At 32.7% G+C, this 21,174-nt stretch overlaps 1 long non-coding RNA gene and 1 pseudogene across 1 annotated transcript; one reads left to right on the top strand and one right to left on the bottom strand.

Annotated features, from left to right (window-relative positions):
* Window positions 1–2,257: 2,257 nt before the first annotated feature.
* The window catches only part of LOC148762129 (TMV resistance protein N pseudogene), a 62,117-nt pseudogene continuing 43,200 nt past the window's right edge, over window positions 2,258–21,174 (bottom strand).
* LOC148762130 (uncharacterized) lies at window positions 8,612–10,471 on the top strand. The gene is made up of 3 exons (XR_016026961.1): window positions 8,612–8,709; window positions 9,358–9,441; window positions 10,277–10,471. It is a non-coding gene; the product is annotated as an uncharacterized LOC148762130 (long non-coding RNA).

The following is a 21,174-nucleotide window of genomic DNA, read 5'->3' as shown; positions in this document are numbered from 1 at the left end:
TAACATAAATTAAAATCAAATAAATCCAACAACTTTCTCTCTCCTAACCCATTTTTCCAGAATTGAATTCATCATGAAAACATGTTATTTAATCATGGAAAATAAAGAGAAATGCTTGGGAATAAGAAAACTCAAGCTTAATAGAAAAAATCTCACATTTTTCACTTAATTTCCTTGAAAATTCACACTTTTTCTTTGATTTTCTCTCTCTAGGGTTTTGTTTTTGTTTTCTCTCTCTTCTTGCTGGTTTGGCCGGCCATGGGGTGGAAGTTAGGCTGATTTTGTGCCTTTTAAAAAGGAAAAATAATAAATTAATAAAGGCATGACACATGGCATCATGTCATTGGCCCGTTTTTAAAATTTTAAAAATTTAAACATTTTATCTCCACCACATGTTTAGTCAAGGGTCAAAGATGAAGACAAAGGAAGACCATGTGCTGGAAAAATATCCTGGTGGTGGAAAATTACAATTTTGCCCCTGAGGTGGCAAAATTACCATTTTACCCCTATACTCCAAATTATACTGAAATTAAAAATTTTCACTTCTAAACCTCAAATCATACTTCAATAAGTCAAATTATACTCCAATAAGTCAAATGGGGCCAAAAAAATTCTTTTCTAAAATTCCCATTTTGTCCCCAAGTGGCAAATGACCATTTTGCCCCTAGTTAGTGAAAATTCCGATTTGACTCCAAATTGATCCTCAAACTCCAAATTACCATTTTAAGTCATCCATGAACTGTGAAACTCTTAATCTCACCTTAAAATTCCTATTTGATCTAGTTCGAGGATTAAATAAATTTTGTTGTACCTCTAGGTACAATACCGACTTTTGTAAATTTTTCGGGACTCTCCTAGCATGCAATCATGCTATCATCACATGTATGTCATGAATAGTATTTTATAAAGTCGGGCTTTACAAAACTAATCAATTTTGAGATAGAAGGATTAAGACCTATACCTACTTTGATCTTTTTTTAATTGTCAAACCCAACCCAACTAGGAACCCCAATTTCAAACAAAAAATAAAAAAAAACCCACCCTTACTTGGTCAGGGCAAGACAAAACCCGTTATGGGTTATTTTGCCATCGTTACTCTTTTCTAATTCTTTTTGTCGGTCCCTATTTTAATAGTACCAAATTTAAGAAAAGTTGGTTTCAATGAAGTTACATGTCATTATAACTTTTTGGTCGTGTGAAATTTATTGTGTAATATAGGATATATTGATAGGAATGTCAACTTAGAAGTCACTGGAGAGTAGAAACAACAGCATATATAAACATTTCAATTTCTTCCGCTTAGAATATTAAGTATACATAATTTTAAAAAAAAGGCTATAAAAGTGATTAATTATATTCAAATTATTAATACTAATATATAATGTAACTAATTAAATTAGTATTAAGAATTAAGAGACTCAACTTAATTAAAATTATGAAAAAAACAAATAAAATGGTAAAAACACAAATAAAAATAAATATATATTTTCTTTTTTTTTTGGTTTACTTACTCAATTCAATTTAAATTTCTTTAATATCTATTCTTTTCTCCTCTAAATAATTGTCTCTATAGTATACCTATTTTTTTATGTACTCAGGTAACAAAATAACTAGAATTGTTACGTTTTTTTATTGTTTAATCATACCGGAAAAAATTTAAAGTAGAATCCGAAGTCGGTAGATCTAAACATACGACCAACTAGACCCAAGGAAGAACACGCCTTAGCACAAAGTAATCCCATAAAAACATGCCAAAGAAAAGCATCATCTTACAACTTACGCACCAAACACACCCTATATATATTGCATAGATTTGTTACTTTCTTATATTCTCTTCTTATTAAATTTATTTTAATTACCCTCTTCATTTCAAAATTGAATATCCACTTTACTTTTATTGAGTCAAACTTAACCACTTTGAATTTTAATTTTAAAATTTTCAAAATTTAAAAAAATTGAAATTGCTTATTTTTTTGCAATAGCTTGTGGGATTAAAAATTTAAAAAGTTGAAATTTTTTTATTTTAGAATTTTTCAAAATTTTTTTAAAATTTTAATTACATATGAAAATATAATAAATAATAATCAAAGTCAATTTTATATGATAAAAAACAATTGAAAGTGGACATTCTATTTGAAATAGTAGTAAAATAGGTTGTTCCTTGACGTAGTGAAAATACATAGAACTAGTATCATGAAATAATTAGGATATATAAGTTTGCAATTTTTAAGTTTAGATAAAATAGTTTAAAACTTGCTTACCTATCTTCTAGAAGCATGTCTCCCAAATCCGTAACTTCTCTTAAAGCAGCCCGCCATCTTTGTACCATGTCCATCTCAGACTTAAAGCTTTCTTCATGTCTATCAAACGCTTTTGCAAAACTCCTTGTCTGCTTCTTGACTTGAAATGGATTCACATCATAGAAAATTGGCAAAATAATGTGTTTGGGGAATTTCCTATGTTGCATTATCTTTACAAGTTCATTAAGGCACCATGTTGATGAAGCATAATTCTTTGAGAAGATAATGATAGATATTTTTTACTCTTACAATATTGCTCTTTCAATCTCATCTCTTATGTTCACTACAAAAAATTTGGCTATTTCCAACGAAATTTTTCGTTGGAAATAGGCCTTTTTCCATTGGAAATGTTTATTTCCAACAGATTTCCAATGGAAAAGTCCGTTAAAAATTTCGTCGGTACAAGCCTTGTGGGTAATACTTTCCATTGGAAATCTGTTGAAATTTTGAAATTTTGCCCATTTTTTTTAGAAATCCGTTGGAAATTTCCAACGGATTTCCAACTAAATTTCCATTGGAAAAGGCAATTCCAACTGAAAAAACAATTAGAACAATTCCTGTTCGAAAGCCTATTTCCAAAGGAAAATCCGTTGAAAATTTCCAACAGAATTTCCGTTGGAAATTCTATTTCCAACGGAAAAGTCTGTTGGAATTTTTTCCGTTGGAAAAATTATTTCCAACGGAAAAACATTTGGCATTTCCAACGAAAATTTCCGTTGAAAAAATATTACCAACGAAATTTTCCATTGGAAATATTTTGACCTATTATTTTTATAATAAATTTTCAAAAAAAATTACCAGTTTTTATTTCGATACTAAATTTAATTCCGCATTCAAACTGTAAAATATATAAAAGAAAAACACATTACAAAATTGAGATTCAAGTCTTAAAATCTAATTAGAAATTATCCTTAACACACAATATATAAAATAGTTTGATACATATGAATATTAAACATAACTAAATTAAAAAGTATCCAAGTGTTTGCACTGAAAATTATACATCATGTGAGGGAATTTTTTTTTCTTACTTGTCGAGTCTTGAAGGTCCTGCATCGCCAAGGGTTGAACGTGCATTACTCATGAACATGGTTTCCATACGTGCCATAAATTCACTCATGCCTTCCGCCATCACATTTCTCATTTCTTCATGTATTTCCTCACGTATCTTATTCAAGTTTTGTGTTTGGGATGTCAATGGGTCGAGCACCCTATAATTTCAAGGTACCCGAACCCTAACCCTATAAAAAATCAACTACTCTAACCTTATTAACTACCCGTATAATTTTAAAATTACTACCTTAACTCTAACCCTATTACATTTTTACTACCCTATAATTACCCTAACCCGTTAAAAACCCGATTATATTAAAATATTATTAAAATCTTTTTCATAAAATTTTTCAATGTATACCCGAATCCGTATACATATACAATAATATTTCTCTACGTATTTCATAAAATTAACTACTAATTAAATTAATAAAAACAAAAATTGTCACGACCCGGAACTCCCCATCGAGCCCGTGACAACCGCCGCGAAGCCTCGACAAACATTCTTCACCCCGAATGTCGATCGAAACCTCGTAAGGCTCTCGTTTCAGCTTTTGCACTTCCCCGATGAGCAATAGTTATCAAATAATCAATATACGAAGGATTACAAATCATTTTCAAATCATAACATAACATATTGTTTTTTTTTTTTGCTCACAGGGGCATTTTCGTCATTTTTTTTCGAAAATCTCAAAACTTGCTAAAAATGTAGTAGGTAAGCAGAAAATATATATTTAATGATTTAAAAACAAATTAAGTATTTAAAACGTTCATTTGAAAGCAAATTGTTGACAACTAGTACTATTCAAAAATAATAAATAAAATATTCTATTTTCTCATAAAGTAAATTTTTATAGAAATATTCGTAAATAATTTTTCGCACATGAAAGTAAAGTAAAAATTGTATGAATAGAAATACAGATAACCAAAATATAAGTTTTGATCTGCAATGACACGTGGGCTCCAATTGATCAAGAGGATGTAAGATTGTGAACTCTTACTTTCTATAATGCAGTTCCAAGCTTAGTTCTCGTCCTACTCGACCATCTACAAACTATCTTGAGCCTGAAAAATATATAGGAAGAAGGGGTGAGATTTTATAATCCCAGTGAGTAAACAGATACCATCTAAAGTATCTAAAGCCGAGTAAATGGAGACAATTAAAATAAGTCATCATACTGTAATTTCATTACCTTTCAGTTCATTTCAACCAAATAAAATCAATCCATATAAATCGAGTAATCAACTTGGCTTATGAATTTCTTAAAACTTTGGCTCGTGCCAAAACTCATACTCGGTGATACCTTGCGCAGGGCATCCAATCGAGTCCGCCAAGGCTGTTAAAATTTTGTATACACTTAAAATATATTTTTACTTTGAGAAAAATACAGTCGTTCCTTGGCGTTGGCTGAGTTCCCTTCACGTGGTGGTTTGGCGTGAAGTGAACCCTAAGCTTTACCCCAGTAGATACCCTACGCGCCTCGCCGTTCGAGGTAATAATATAATGGAGTTTACCGTGCCCCTCTAATAGGCTGGTCCATGGAACCCCCTCTACAGTAAATAATTAATATATACTCCACCAATTCAAAAAAATTCATTCTAGCATGGCATGGCAATTTATCGCAATCTATCCTTTCAAGGTTGAATACACAATACAAATAATTCTGACACAAAAATTAGTTTAGCCATTCATGCTCATTTATCGTCATAAGCCATTCAATTTCAAACCATAAATTTACAACATACGCAGGCAGTCTCCAATTACTCTATTTTCAAAACCAGTATTCGATTTTTCAGAAAATTTATAAAATCATTTTATAAAATCACAATTTCTCTTAAAACATAACAATTTACCATTTAAACCCATTTCCATAAAATCACACAGTTGTATAAAACTACTCTAGATAATTAAGACGATAATAAGTTCACTCACAGTATTAGGAGTAGAAATACTCCTATCTTCCGCCCTCGGGTGCAGTCTCTTATCCGAAACAATTGACTCACCACTTATCCGTAATCCATGATACAAAATTCAATAAATTGTGTCAATTTATCATAAATTATTTCAGGCTCTTATCCATGTGTATGCACTAGATAGGATTTGAAATGTCTAGACAATCGCTTAATTGCGGTGTCCGACCTAACTCGCCTATACACGGTGTAAATTCCTAAAATCCCCAATTCGACTCCAATTCCATCCATTTCAATTTCAATTATCCAATTATATCCACAATACCTCAATGACTGTGAATTTGGTCTAATTTATCAGTTTGGACTATAAATTACGCTTTTACCCTTAGTGGGTAAAAATTTCAATTTATTGCACTAAAAATTCCCATTTAATTTCCAACCTCATAATTCATCATTTTTCCACCCAATTCTCTTAAAACAAAGTCAACCTCATCCTCACATACCATTGGCTAGATTCGGCCTAGGGAAATTCATGGAGAAGATAAATATTTTTCTTGTTGTTTTACTCATAAACATGCTACACTAACACTAAACACTAACATAGCTCAAAATCAAATTTATCTAACAACTTTCTCTCTCTAAACCCATATGACCAGAATTGAAATCATCCTCAAATCACATGATTCAACCATGAAAAATGATGGAAAATGCATGGGAAAGGTAAAGCACAAGACAAATTTAAGAAATGTTACCTTTTTTCACTTGATTTTTGAATTTCCACTTATTTTCCCTTTAAATTTCTTGGCTAGGGTTTTATTTTCTCCTTTCTCTCTCTTGTTTCTTGCTTGGCCGAATGTTGAAGAAGAAGAATGGGTGGGCTGATTTTTTTTTATGCCTTTTTATTGTTTAATGAAATAATATTATTTTATTCATATTTTGAATATTTTATTAATTCATTTTTTTCTAGCCATCCATTTGTCCTACTTTTCCCACCATGCATTCCCTTTGACTTATCCAAGTCTTAAGTGAAATTTCCAGATTTTTCCAAAGTTTTGGTGGAGCAAATTCTTCAAAATTACACTTTTGCCCCTGAACTTCTCAAAAATTACATTTTTGCCCCAAAATTGAAAATTTGCCATAATGCATAATTTTCACTCCTCATACTCATTTCACACTCCAAATAATTAAATTTGATCAAAATCCTTTCAAAAATTAAATTTTCGATTCTGGATGGCAAAATTACCATTTTACCCTTTTACTCCAAATTATACCGAAATTAAAATTTTTCACTTCTAAAATTCAAATCTTACTCCAATAAGTCAAATGGGGCCAAAAATCTTTTCTAAAACTTCCCATTTTGTCCCCAGGTGGCAAATGACCATTTTGCCCCTAACTGGTCAATTTTTCGGATTGACTCCAAATCTGACCTCAAACTCCGAATTACCATATTAAACCATTCTGGGACTTTAAAATTATTAATTTCATCATGAATTCTCTATTTGATCTAGTTCGAGGTTTAACTCAACTTTGTTGTACCTCTAGGTACAATACCGACTTTTGTAAATTTTTCGAGACTCTCTTAGCATGTAAACATGCTATCCATCACATATATGTCATGACAAATATTTTATAGAGTCGGGCTTGTCATCTTCTCCCCCACTTGGATCAACCATATGATCCTTCTTCTTGATTGACTTCGACATCCAGCTAAATATTAATATTTTAATATTATTTTATTTATAAAATATTATTTTATTCTAAAAATTTTATCTTGTCTCCATGGTACCCAAAATACCTTATTATGCCTCACTTGACTTCCAAATCGCCTTTTATCTCACAAATTCTTCTCCGATAAAATTATTATTATTTTATTATTATATTCTCACTTGTGAAATATTTTTATCCTAAACTACTCCTTTCGTCTTTTATCACTTTTAAACATTTTAATTGACCTTAATTTGCATTCGATCAACTTTATTTATCACTATATCAAAGTATGGGGTATTTCAATCTCCCCCACTTAAATAGAATTCGTCCTCGAATTCCCGTCAATGTTGCGTTATCAATCTCCTTCTATGATCCTACTCCTTGTTTCTTTTATAGGGACATTCAATTTATTCACCTCGGTCACCTTCAGTTCAATTAAATGCTTTATTTATGGCACTTATCATCCTTTGGAACTGGATCAGTAATACTTTTCATAACCATGATCTCTTATATCGAGACACTAAGCATGCCTTTATCACCATTATTAAATTTGAACCATAACTTCACCTCAATTAAACTGATTTCGATCACATATCATACTTACTTATGTATTCCTAATCATCATTTTATTAATTTTCTCCATACCAAATTTCTCAACCTTGATTCATCCATCTTATACTGGTCCATACCCCTCCTTTAATAGAGTTCCATTAAGAACTTAAACAATTCAAGGTTTACTTTCAAAGTCACTCATAACTTTAATCGTTCATTGCATGTCCGTTAACACTTTAGCTCACTGACCTCTCTGGACACTATTTCAAAATCTCCCAATTACTGAGAACCATTCTTCATTTTAGTTAGTAAAATTATCAATTTCATATATACATATATACATGCATTTTCAAATGTCTACATCTCTCTTTATAAATAGGAATCCATGTGTTCACATGCCTTGGACTACATTCCCTCTTTATTTGTAAAGCCCGACCTTATAAAATACTATTCATGACATACATGTGATGATAGCATGATTGCATGCTAGGAGAGTCCCGAAAAATTTACAAAAGTCGGTATTGTACCTAGAGGTACAACAAAGTTTATTTAATCCTCGAACTAGATCAAATAGGAATTTTAAGGTGAGATTAAGAGTTTCATAGCTCATGGATGACTTAAAATGGTAATTTGGAGTTTGAGGATCAATTTGGAGTCAAATCGGAATTTTCACTAACTAGGGGTAAAATGGTCATTTGCCACCTGGGGACAAAATGGGAATTTTAGAAAAGATTTTTTTGACCCCATTTGACTTATTAGAGTATAATTTGACTTATTGAAGTATGATTTGAGGTTTAGAAGTGAAAAATTTTAATTTCGGTATAATTTGGAGTATAGGGGTAAAATGGTAATTTTGCCACCTCAGGGGCAAAATTGTAATTTTCCACCACCAGGATATTTTTTCCATCACATGGTCTTCCTTGTCTTCATCTTTGACCCTTGACTAAACATGTGGTGGAGATAAAATGTTTAAATTTTTAAAATTTTAAAAACGGGCCAATGACATGATGCCATGTGTCATGCCTTTATTAATTTATTATTTTCCTTTTTAAAAGGCACAAAATCAGCCCATCTTCCACCCCATGGCCGGCCAAACCAGCAAGAAGAGAGAGAAAACAAAAACAAAACCCTAGAGAGAGAAAATCAAAGAAAAAGTGTGAATTTTCAAGGAAATTAAGTGAAAAAGGTGAGTTTTTTCTATTAAGCTTGAGTTTTCTTATTCCCAAGCATTTCTCTTTATTTTCCATGATTAAATTACATGTTTTCATGATGAATTAAATTCTGGAAAAATGGGTTAGGAGAGAGAAAGTTGTTGGATTTATTTGATTTTAATTTATGTTAGTGTTTTTAGTTAGTTTAGCATATTTAGAAACAAAACAACAAGAAAAGAATTTATTTTCTCCCCCAACCATTAATGGCTGAATTTACCATGTAGTGAGTGAGGATGAGTTTGATTTTATTCTAGGAGAATTGGTTAAGGAATGATGAATTATGAGCCTAGAAAAATAATGGGAATTTTCAGAGCAAAAATACGAATTTTTACCCACTAGGGGTATTTTCGTAATTTACTGTTGGGACTGATAATTTGCACCACACTGAGGGACATTAAGTTAATTTGGGTGCAATTGAGGTATAGAAACTGAAAAGAATTAAATTGGAGTTTAAACGGACCCGTTAAGAATTTAATCGGGTGATAAGACGAATTAGGCCAATACCGGGTTTAGATAGTTACCAGTGCATTTTTGCATTCCATATCATGCATTGGTAGTCTAAATTAGTTTAATTTTGATTTAGTACCAACTTGGTGAAACTCTCAATTTTGTACTGTGTCAAGGTGGTGAGTCCTCCGATAAAGGCAAGAAAATTGCATCCGAGGACCAGTAGACAGAGTGCTTCGAAAGTCTGCATTCTAGACATTGTGAGTAAACTTACTGTCATTTTAATTATCTAGGGTGGTTTTTAAATGCTTTCATGAATTCTATGGAAAAAAGAATTTAAAAAGATAAATTTTCATGTTTTATGAATAAATGAGTTTCAATGAAATTAAATTATAAATTGTTTTGAAATTAATAGTGATTTTGAAAAATAGAGTACACGGAGACTGTTAATTGTGGCAATTTGATTGTTTAAATTAACTGGCTTATGATAAATCGAGCATGATTGGCTAGTTGGCAATTGTATTGAAATGCGAATTGTTTGGTTACCTTGAAAAACTACGAATTACAAAATTACCATATCATGTTATTGAGTTTTATTATATGGTGGATTATATATTAATTAATCACTGCAGTAGGGGGTTTCTGTGGACCAGCCTTTTAGAGGGGCACGGTAAACCCCATTATATTCTTACCTCGAACGGAGAGGCGCGTAGGGTATCTCCTGGGGTAAAGTTTAGGGTTCACTTCACGCTAAACCACCACGTGAGGGGGAACTCAGCCAACGCCAAGGAACGGCTATGTTTTCAAAACAAAAACATGATTTATGTGAAATGTGAATTTTAATAGCCTTGGCGGTCTCGGTAGGATGCCTCGGCCAAGGTGTCCCCGAGAATGGATTTATGGCACAAGCCTAGATTTTTATGAGATTCATAAGCCTCTTTACGTGTTTCGAATAAAATGTGTTCTAATGCTATAACACAGTTTATGATGATTTACTTTATTGTCTCCATGTACTCAACTCTAGATGTTTAGGATGATGTTTGTTTACTCATTGAGATTTTATAATCTCACCACCCTCCTTTCCACCCATTTCAGGTTCAATATAGACTGTAGATAGCTGATCTCATCGAGGACTACAGTGGGATTTGCATTTTTCAAACCGTAGGTTCAAAGTCCTCTTTACTTTTGTTTATTCGGGGGCACTCTTGTTATTGTAAATTAAATTAAATATTTTGGCTTACTGTATTTAAGTATGTATAAATTTATTTAGCTTTTACGTTATAAAAATTATTCACGTATAACTCTATAAATATTGTTTTATAAGAAAATAGAATATTTTACTTAATATTTCTTTTATTTTCTTATTATATTCAAATAACCATAATTTCGTTTTAAATGAAGATTTTAGACTTTTAAACTCATTTTGAATATGAATTGTGTGTTTTGTACTTGTACATTACGTTTTAGCCAGTTTTAAGATTTTTGAGAAAAATGACCAAAATACCCTTGTGAGACGAAAAATTAATATTTTATTTGTTTAAAGTTGGAAACAGCTTAAAATATTTTAGAACACGATATTTGACAATGGTTGCTCACAAGGGAACAGAGAAACTGATAGTAAAGCCTTGCGGGGTTTCGGGTTGACATTCCGGGCAATAAGTGTCTACCGGGACACCGCGGCGGTTGTCACGGGCTCGAGGGGAGTACCGGGTCGTGACATTATTCATCTGTATCCCAATCCTAGTTTCAATATAATAATTCTTATAGTGCATGTCAACCTTCTTATTATACTTGTGTATAACTTCATATCATTTCCAACCATATGTTTGAGTTTCCTTATACTATATATCATTCATCACAATGTCATCTCCATTGAATTATAATCTATTATGCGTGTATGCTTTATAATCCTATTGATGCCTCAAAGATTTATCTTAACTTGATCATTGCATCTCATGCAATACCATAATTCCTAAGAGTCATCCTTTTGTCCTTAATCATCTTTCATGCCTCTATATTACCTTGCATCTTTCTTGCATTACGATATTGATTTGTCACTTAAGACTCGAACCCATTTGAATCATGTATGCCTTAAGCATTTTCGAATTCCAATTTCCATAATATATTAGGAAAGTTTCATTATCTGACTGTCAACTTCTATCATCCTTTGTTCCACTCCTTCATATGAGCATAACATCATTCTTCCTTAACCAATCTATAAATTGTACTTGAAATTGTAAAACTTAAAACTAGATTCTCCTCAAGTATTTTTCAATATTAATACTATTATCACTCTCAGCTTACAGCTTCTTTTTTTGTAATTACATAACTTAGTGCTTGCTTTAACGAGATCCAGAGCAAAACTTCTCTTAAGTATTTCCTTGGGAATATCTATCTTAAACTTATGTCTCACAGCATGTGATTCCTTAACTTGTGATTTAGCCGTTAGGCTTCTCAGCAAGTTTTAAAAATTTTACGTTTCATACTTGTTGTGTATGATTAGAATCTCTTCTCAAAGATGTTTATGTATTCCTAAAACACTTACTCTTAAAGATATATAAATACGTACTCATCCATTCAATCCCTAACTCATCTTCATAGGTTTCTAGGGTGTCACACAATTAGCTTAATGTTGTTACTAACTCTTGTCATTTTACTGTATCTAAACAGATATTACAAATTCTAGTAATGATATTCTATATAAACTGATTTTCTATACCAATCTCGTAATTCTTCCTTCACACTTTCATTATTTAGTATCTCATCTCAATATAGTCATTTCAAGAATCTTTCAATTTTTTTTTCTTTTAAATTATATGCCTATATACAAGGCAATAAAGAAGTTTTTCAATTCATTTGGGTAAACATTCTCCAGAATATTTAAGACTCCCAGATAACAAAACATAATGACCAACAACCAAAATTCAATTTGTAAGCTCATTATCGTGTCACTCCCATCTTACTCATGCATCATAGGCGTGAGGTATTCGGAGCATTACAGCGTTGAACAATCAATGCTAAAGTACTGTAGTTATTGGAAATTTTCTCATCAAAGCTATTTGTCCGCATTCAAAGTCACCACATCAATCATTCTCAACCAATGGTTTCCCTTCTAGATATATATCATGAGTTCCATAAGTATAGGTACATTCTATTTTCTTGTCATACACACTAAGCCAAATTAATACTTTCATCTCATGTCATCTTTTGACTTTTATCAACATTCATAAAATTCCACCACATAACTTCCTTTCCATACAGTGTAATAAGTTCATGATACATATACCACTCTACACATAAGTTGCTTACTATCTATAACTTTCCTCAAATTTATTGTTATCCCTATCCAATTATCTTTTTTGTCTTATACTCCAATAATCTTATTGACTTTCGGTATAATTAACTACGAAAATAGCCCGGCTTCCTCCTCACTTTATTCTCGCAATCCTTACTAAATCAAAATTTTATATTCCCCATATTCCATAATTTAACTTCATTAGGTTATATTTGTGCCCAACTATTACCTCATAGTGTCATAACATCACTGAATAATCCCCTTCATGCTTAAATTAAAATCGTTAACGTAATCACATTATCCATTCCGAATATCATTTATAACCTTATTGCTTCCTTCTATAACCTTCCTTAATAATTATATTACCAATTTATCTTTGTTATACTAAAAGATTCCCATACATATCTAATTATTTAAACAGCTATTTTACAATACATTCTAGTCATATACTTTTAAAAGCCAAACTATTTTTACTTCTTTGTACAGATCATTATTATCTTTTTTACACAACATCTACTTAGAGTTAAGGTAGTGTAAACTCCTACGAAAATATTACATGTCTTTGGGATCATCATTTTAATATGATCTTATCGAAAGATTCTACTCCGAGTCCTCCTAAAGATCCTCTTCCGGGTTTTCCTCCTCCTAAGATTTTTTTCTTTGTTTTTCAATCCAGGCTTGTTGTCTTCTCCTAATTTCCTTGGCACTTACCGGTGCAGCATTTCTTCCACATCTAGGAGGAAAATGGCGTACACCTGACACTTTTCTAAGGGGTCTACTTGCCACTGTTACTTTCTCCTTATCCTTTTCTGGTTGTCCCCTTACATTTCTCCCACAGCCTGGTGGAAAGTGTCAGACTACTGTCATGCTCTTCCTAGAATGAATATATCCCCTTGCAATTTCTTCTCTCGTCCATTCTCTAGGGTGCTCTCCAGGTTGTTCCGAAAGGAAATCTTGTTCAATTTTCGATGTATTGGAGCTACTCTCACTTTCAAATTTCTCGCTACTCTCGAAGTTTCCCTTATTATGAACTCATTCTGATAAGTTCTTAGGAATTCTATTATCAGGAATTCGGGATGGACCACCTTCCGAATCACCTGTATCAAGGTGCCATTTGCTTCTAGTCGTAGAATCTAGAGATCTCTCGCTATCACTATGAGAGGTATCGAGACTACCACCACTTCTAGACATGGTGTGTATGTCACCAGTGCACCTCAAAACTTATATGCAATCAAATAGTAATTGTTTAATTATTTATGCATCTCAAAAGTAGGTAGATTTCTATATGAAGATGCATACATTCTATTCAATCTAACCTAACTTATCTTAACTTAACTGGACTTGGGGCCACGCAGTGTCAGTGTTGATTCCTTAAAACAACTTTAAAACCAAAAACTTTTAAATCCAAAGCTTTAAAATCAAAATATCTTATCTTTAAACCATGCTCTGATACCAATAAAATTGTCACGACCCGGAACACCCCATCGAGCCCGTGACAACCGCCGCGAAGCCTCGACAAACATTCTTCACCCCGAATGTCGATCGAAACCTCGTAAGGCTCTCGTATCAGCTTTTGCACTTCCCCGATGAGCAATAGTTATCAAATAATCAAAATACGAAGGATTACAAATCATTTTCAAATCATAACATAACATATTGTTTTTATTTTTTTGGCTCACAGGGGCATTTTCGTCATTTTTTTTCAAAAATCTCAAAACTTTCTAAAAATGTAGTAGGTAAGCAGAAAATATATATTTAATGATTTAAAAACAAATTAAGTATTTAAAACGTTCATTTGAAAGCAAATTGTTGACAACTAGCACTATTCAAAAATAATAAATAAAATATTCTATTTTCCCATAAAGTAAATTTTTATAGAAATATTCGTAAATAATTTTTCGCACATGAAAGTAAAGTAAAAATTGTATGAATAGAAATACAGATAATCAAAATATAAGTTTTGATCTGCAATGACACGTGGGCTCCAATTGATCAAGAGGATGTAAGATTGTGAACTCTTACTTTCTATAATGCAGTTCCGAGCTTAGTTCTCGTCCTACTCGACTATCTACAAACTATCCTGAGCCTGAAAAATATATAGGAAGAAGGGGTGAGATTTTATAATCCCAGTGAGTAAACAGATACCATCTAAAGTATCTAAAGCCGAGTAAATGGAGACAATTAAAATAAGTCATCATACTGTAATTTCATTACCTTTCAGTTCATTTCAACCAAATAAAATCAATCCATATAAATCGAGTAATCAACTTGGCTTATGAATTTCTTAAAACTTTGGCTCGTGCCAAAACTCATACTCGGTGATACCTTGCGCAGGGCATCCAATCGAGTCTGCCAAGGCTGTTAAAATTTTGTATACACTTAAAATATATTTTTAGTTTGAGAAAAATACAGCCGTTCCTTGGCGTTGGCTGAGTTCCCTTCACGTGGTGGTTTGGCGTGAAGTGAACCCTAAGCTTTACCCCAGGAGATACCCTACGCGCCTCTCCGTTCGAGGTAATAATATAATGGAGTTTACCGTGCCCCTCTAATAGGCTGGTCCACGGAACCCCCTCTGCAGTAAATAATTAATATATACTCCACCAATTCAAAAAAATTCATTCTAGCATGGCATGGCAATTTATCGCAATCTATCCTTTCAAGGCTGAATACACAATACAAATAATTCTGACACCAAAATCAGTTTAGCCATTCATGCTCATTTATCGTCATAAGCCATTCAATTTCAAACCATAAGTTTACAACATAAGCAGGCAGTCTCCAATTACTCTATTTTCAAAACCAGTATTCGATTTTTCAGAAAATTTATAAAATCATTTTATAAAATCACAATTTCTCTTAAAACATAGCAATTTACCATTTAAACCCATTTTCCATAAAATCACACAGTTGTATAAAACTACTCTAGATAATTAAGACGATAATAAGTTCACTCACAGTATTAGGAGTAGAAATACTCCTATCTTCCGCCCTCGGGTGCAGTCTCTTACCCGAAATAATTGACTCACCACCTATCCATAATCCATGATACAAAATTCAATAAATTGTGTCAATTTATCATAAATTATTTCAGGCTCTTATCCATGCGTATGCACTAGATAGGATTTGAAATGTCTAGACAATCGCTTAATTGCGGTGTCCGACCTAACTCGCCTATACACGGTGTAAATTCCTAAAATCCCCAATTCGACTCCAATTCCATCCAATTCAATTTCAATTATCCAATTATATCCACAATACCTCAATGACTGTGAATTTGGTCTAATTTATCAGTTCGGACTATAAATTACGCTTTTACCCTTAGTGGGTAAAAATTTCAATTTATTGCACTGAAAATTCCCATTTAATTTCCAACCTCATAATTCATCATTTTTCCACCCAATTCTCTTAAAACAAAGTCAACCTCATCCTCACATACCATTGGCTAGATTCGGCCTAGGGAAATTCATGGAGAAGATAAATATTTTTCTTGTTGTTTTACTCATAAACATGTTACACTAACACTAAACACTAACATAGCTCAAAATCAAATTTATCTAACAACTTTCTCTCTCTAAACCCATATGACCAGAATTGAAATCATCCTCAAATCACATGATTCAACCATGAAAAATGATGGAAAATGCATGGGAAAGGTAAAGCACAAGACAAATTTAAGAAATGTTACCTTTTTTCACTTGATTTTTGAATTTCCACTTATTTTCCCTTTAAATTTCTTGGCTAGGGTTTTATTTTCTCCTTTCTCTCTCTTGTTTCTTGCTTGGCCGAATGTTGAAGAAGAAGAATGGGTGGGCTGATTTTTTTTTATGCCTTTTTATTGTTTAATGAAATAATATTATTTTATTCATATTTTGAATATTTTATTAATTCATTTTTTTCTAGCCATCCATTTGTCCTACTTTTCCCACCATGCATTCCCTTTGACTTATCCAAGTCTTAAGTGAAATTTTCAGATTTTTCCAAAGTTTTGGTGGAGCAAATTCTTCAAAATTACACTTTCGCCCCTGAACTTCTCAAAAATTACATTTTTGCCCCAAAATTGAAAATTTGCCATAATGCATAATTTTCACTCCTCATACTCATTTCACACTCCAAATAATTAAATTTGATCAAAATCCTTTCAAAAATTAAATTTTCGATTCTGGATGGCAAAATTACCATTTTACCCTTTTACTCCAAATTATACCGAAATTAAAATTTTTCACTTCTAGACTTCAAATCTTACTCCAATAAGTCAAATGGGGCCAAAAATCTTTTCTAAAACTTCCCATTTTGTCCCCAGGTGGCAAATGACCATTTTACCCCTAACCGGTCAATTTTTCGGATTGACTCCAAATCGGACCTCAAACTCCGAATTACCATATTAAACCATTCTAGGACTTTAAAATTATTAATTTCATCATGAATTCTCTATTTGATCTAGTTCGAGGTTTAACTCAACTTTGTTGTACCTCTAGGTACAATACCGACTTTTGTAAATTTTTCGAGACTCTCTTAGCATGTAAACATACTATCCATCACATATATGTCATGACAAATATTTTATAGAGTCGGGCTTGTCATCTTCTCCCCGACTTGGATCAACCATATGATCCTTCTTCTTGATTGACTTCGACATCCAGCTAAATATTAATATTTTAATATTATTTTATTTATAAAATATTATTTTATTCTAAAAATTTTATCTTGTCTCCTTGGTACCCAAAATACCTTATTATGCCTAACTTGACTTCCAAATCGCCTTTTATCTCACAAATTCTCCTCCGATAAAATTATTATTATTTTATTATTATATTCTCACTTGTGAAATATTTTTATCATAAACTACTCCTTTCGTCTTTTATCACTTTTAAACATTTTAATTGACCTTAATTTGCATTCGATCAACTTTATTTATCACTATATCAAAGTATGGGGTATTTCAAAAATAATAAAATTAAAATTTAAATAATCAAAAAAAAAATCTTAAACATAAACTTAAATAACTAAAAACAAATATCTGGGGAACCAGAAAACAACATTCTCACCAAAAGTCAAGTTTGAAAGTACTAATTGCAATATGGGGTAATGGAAAACTCTCGAGTAAACTAATGACAACATCGACATTGGCATGTTCCATTAATTCCTAAGGTATCATTTTTCAGTAATAGACAGTACTAATATCATTAAGATATTAACAGACAACAATAGCAACACATCAACTCCAACAAACTGTCTGAAGCAATTAATAAACTAGTATCATTTTTCAGTAATAGACAGCACTATTTGAAGTAGAAAATCTTGTTTGCATAACAATTATTAAGAATGAACCTAGTTTAACAAAATCCTATACCAAAATCTCAGTTGGGGAAAAACAAGGGCGTGGGGCTTGAGGCGACACCGAGGCAGCCGGTAAGGCGTGGCTGTGGCTGGACGGTTGGGGAGAAAAAAAAGATGAACCGATGAAGGAGCCAAGCGTGGCGTGGTAGGCAGGCAGCTAGGGAAGAACAAGGGCGTAGGGCTTGGGCCTACACCGAGGCAGTCTCAGGGCGTGGCTGTGGTTGGGCGATTGGGGAGAAAAGAAAGATGAACCGATGAAGGAGCCGAGCGTGGCGTGGTAGGTCGACAGCTAGGGAAGAACAAGGGCGTGGGGCTTGGGGCAATACCGAGGCAGCAAGCAAGGCGTGGCTGTGGCTGGGCGGTTGGAGAGAAAAGAAAGATGAACCGATGAAGGAGCCGAGCTTGGCATGGTAGGTCGGCAGCTAACGAGCGTGGCGTGGTAGGCCGGCAACTAACAAGCGTGGCGTGGTAGGCCGACAATTGGGGTCGGGGAAGAACAACAGAAGAAGGACTCGACTGAGGGAGGCAAAGAGCAGCTACCTATTAAAAGAGAAGAAAGAAAGAAAAAAAAGGGGTCTGGGGTGGGGTCACGACCCGGTACTCCCCTCAAGCCCGTGACAACTGCCGCGACGTCCTGATCGACACTCATTACCCAGAATGTCAACTAGAACCCCACAAGGCTTTAATATCAGTTTCTCATTTCCCTTGTGAGTAACCGTTGCTGAATATCGTGTTCTAAAAGATTTTAAGCTGTTTCCAACTTAAAACAAATAAAATAATAATTTTCGTCTTACAGGGGTATTTTGGTCATTTTTCCGAAAAATCTCAAAATTAGTTAAAAATGTAGTATATAAATGGAAAACACATATTTCATAATCAAAAATAATTTTGAATGTCTAAAACATTCATTTAAAATGAAATTATGACTTAGAATAAAATATTCAATTTTCTAATAAAATAATATTTTTAGAACACTGTGTAAATAATTTTTACAGCGTAAAAGCAAAATAAATTCATACATGTTGTAATACAGATAACCAAAGTATAAAATTTAATTTACAGTGACACGTGGGCCCACGAATGACTAAAAGTATCAAAAGAAATGAACCTACAGTTTTTGTATGTGGCAAGTCCAACTGTAGTCATCGCCAATATCAGTTATCTACAATCTATTTTGAGCCTGAAATGGGTGGAAAGGAGGGTGGTGAGATTTTAAAATCCCAGTGAGTAAACAAATATCATTTAAAATATTTAAAGGTGAGTAAAAGGAGACTATTAAAACATTTCATCAAACTGTAATTTATCACCTTTCAACTTATTTCAACCAAATGAAATCAATTTATTTAAATCAAGTAATTAGTATGGCTTATGAATTTCTTAAAAGCTTGGCTCATGCCAAAAATTATTATCATACTCAGTTATCTGGGATACCTTGGCCGAGGGCTATCCCAATTGAGTCCACCAAGGCTATTAGAAAATCATGTTTTATTTTGAAAACATAGTCATTCCTTGGCGTTGGCCGAGTTCCTCCTCACGTGGTGGTTTGGCGTGAAGTGAACTTTAAAAGTTATACCTCAGGAGTTACCTTACTCGCCTCTCCAACCAAGGTAAAATATAACGAGATTTACCGTGCCCCTCTAATAGGCTAGTCCACAAAAACCCACCTACTACAGTAAGCTAATAATTATCCCACCAATCAATAAAATTCAATAACATGATATCACAATTATTGTAATTCACAGCCTTTCAAGGCTAAATACACATTTCATATATTTCAACACAAATATCAATTCAGCCATTCATGCAAATATTGTTATAAGCCATTCGATTCAAATCATAAATTTTACAACATAACAAGTGGTCTCCAATTACTTTATTTTTCACAATCATTATTCAATTTCAAGATAATTTATAAAATCTTTTCATGTAAACACATTTTGTTTGTAAAACACAAAGATTTACCATTTAAACTCATTTTTATAAAATTTCACCAAAATCGATTAAAAACATACTTTAGATAATTAAAATGATAGTAAGGTTACTCACAGTACTAGGAGTTCGATTATACTCCTATTCCTGGTCTTTGGGTACAATCTTTTTACCCTTGTTAAAGGGTCACCACCTATACATCATACGTGACACGAATTTCAATAAATTGTCTCAATTTATCATAAATTATTTCAGGCTCTATAAATCTATATGAATGCACGAAATGTGATGCAAAATGCCCGAATAGCCGTTTAAATACGGTATTTGACCTAATTCACACTATTCTCAGTGTAATTGGCTAAAACCTCCAATTTAACTCCAAATCAATTTCTTTCACTTGCGACACTCCAATTATACCTAAATTACCTCAGTGACTACGAATGAGATTCAATTTATCAGTCCCGGATCAATAATCACACATGTCTATACATTAGGTAAAAATTTAGATTTTCACACCAAAATTTCCCATTTAATTTCTAGCCTCACCAAACATCAAATATCACCAAAATATCATGAAATATCATCAATTTCAGCCACAATATCCTCCCTAGGAAATTCGACCATTGATGGTTTATGGGGAAAATGAATTCTTTTCTTTTTGTTTTGTTTCTAAATATGCTAAACAAACTAAAAACACTAACATAACTTAAAATCAAATCAATCTAACATCTTTCTCTTTCCATACCCATTTTGACCAACCATGAATTCACCATGAAAACATGAAATCTAACCATAGAAAATAAGGAGAAATGCATGGGAAAGGTAGATCACAAGTCAAAATCAAGAAATTTTACCTTTGATTGCTTGATTCCTTGAAATCCATCAATTTTCTTTTGAATTTTCCCACTTAGGGTTCTTGTTTTTCTTTTCTCCCTTTGTTCTTCCTTTGCTCTTGGTTTGGCCGGCCATATGAAGAGAAAATGGGCTGATTTGTGTTAATTTATAAGCCAAACATTTAATGGTTATAAATATGCCATGTGTCACCATTTCATTGGTCTATTTTTATTTCTTAACTATTAAGCTTTCTCTCTCCACCATATAAATTCCTTCAATTATCTATGATAATATTGGGTAAAATCCATGTGTTGGACAAGTGTCCTGATGGTGGAAAATTACTGTTTTGCCCCTAGGGTGGCAAAACAGTAGGGTGGCAAAATTACCATTTTACCCGTATGCTCCGAAAAATACCAGGATTACAAATTGTCACTTCTCAACCTCAAATCATACTCCAATAAGTCAAATATGATCAAAATCTTTCAAAAAATTCCCATCTTGTCCTTGAGTGGCAAAATTACCATTTTGCCCTTAGATAGTGAAATTTTCGATTTGACTCCAAATTGATCCTCGAACCCCGAATCACCATTCTCAGCCA

The sequence above is a fragment of the Theobroma cacao genome, chromosome 6 (assembly GCF_053813885.1).
Source record: "Theobroma cacao isolate CCN51 chromosome 6, ASM5381388v1, whole genome shotgun sequence".
NCBI classification, from domain to species: domain Eukaryota; kingdom Viridiplantae; phylum Streptophyta; class Magnoliopsida; order Malvales; family Malvaceae; genus Theobroma; species Theobroma cacao.
The sequence above is the reverse complement of the archived record's forward strand: the minus strand, read 5'-3'. Positions and strand labels throughout refer to the sequence as shown.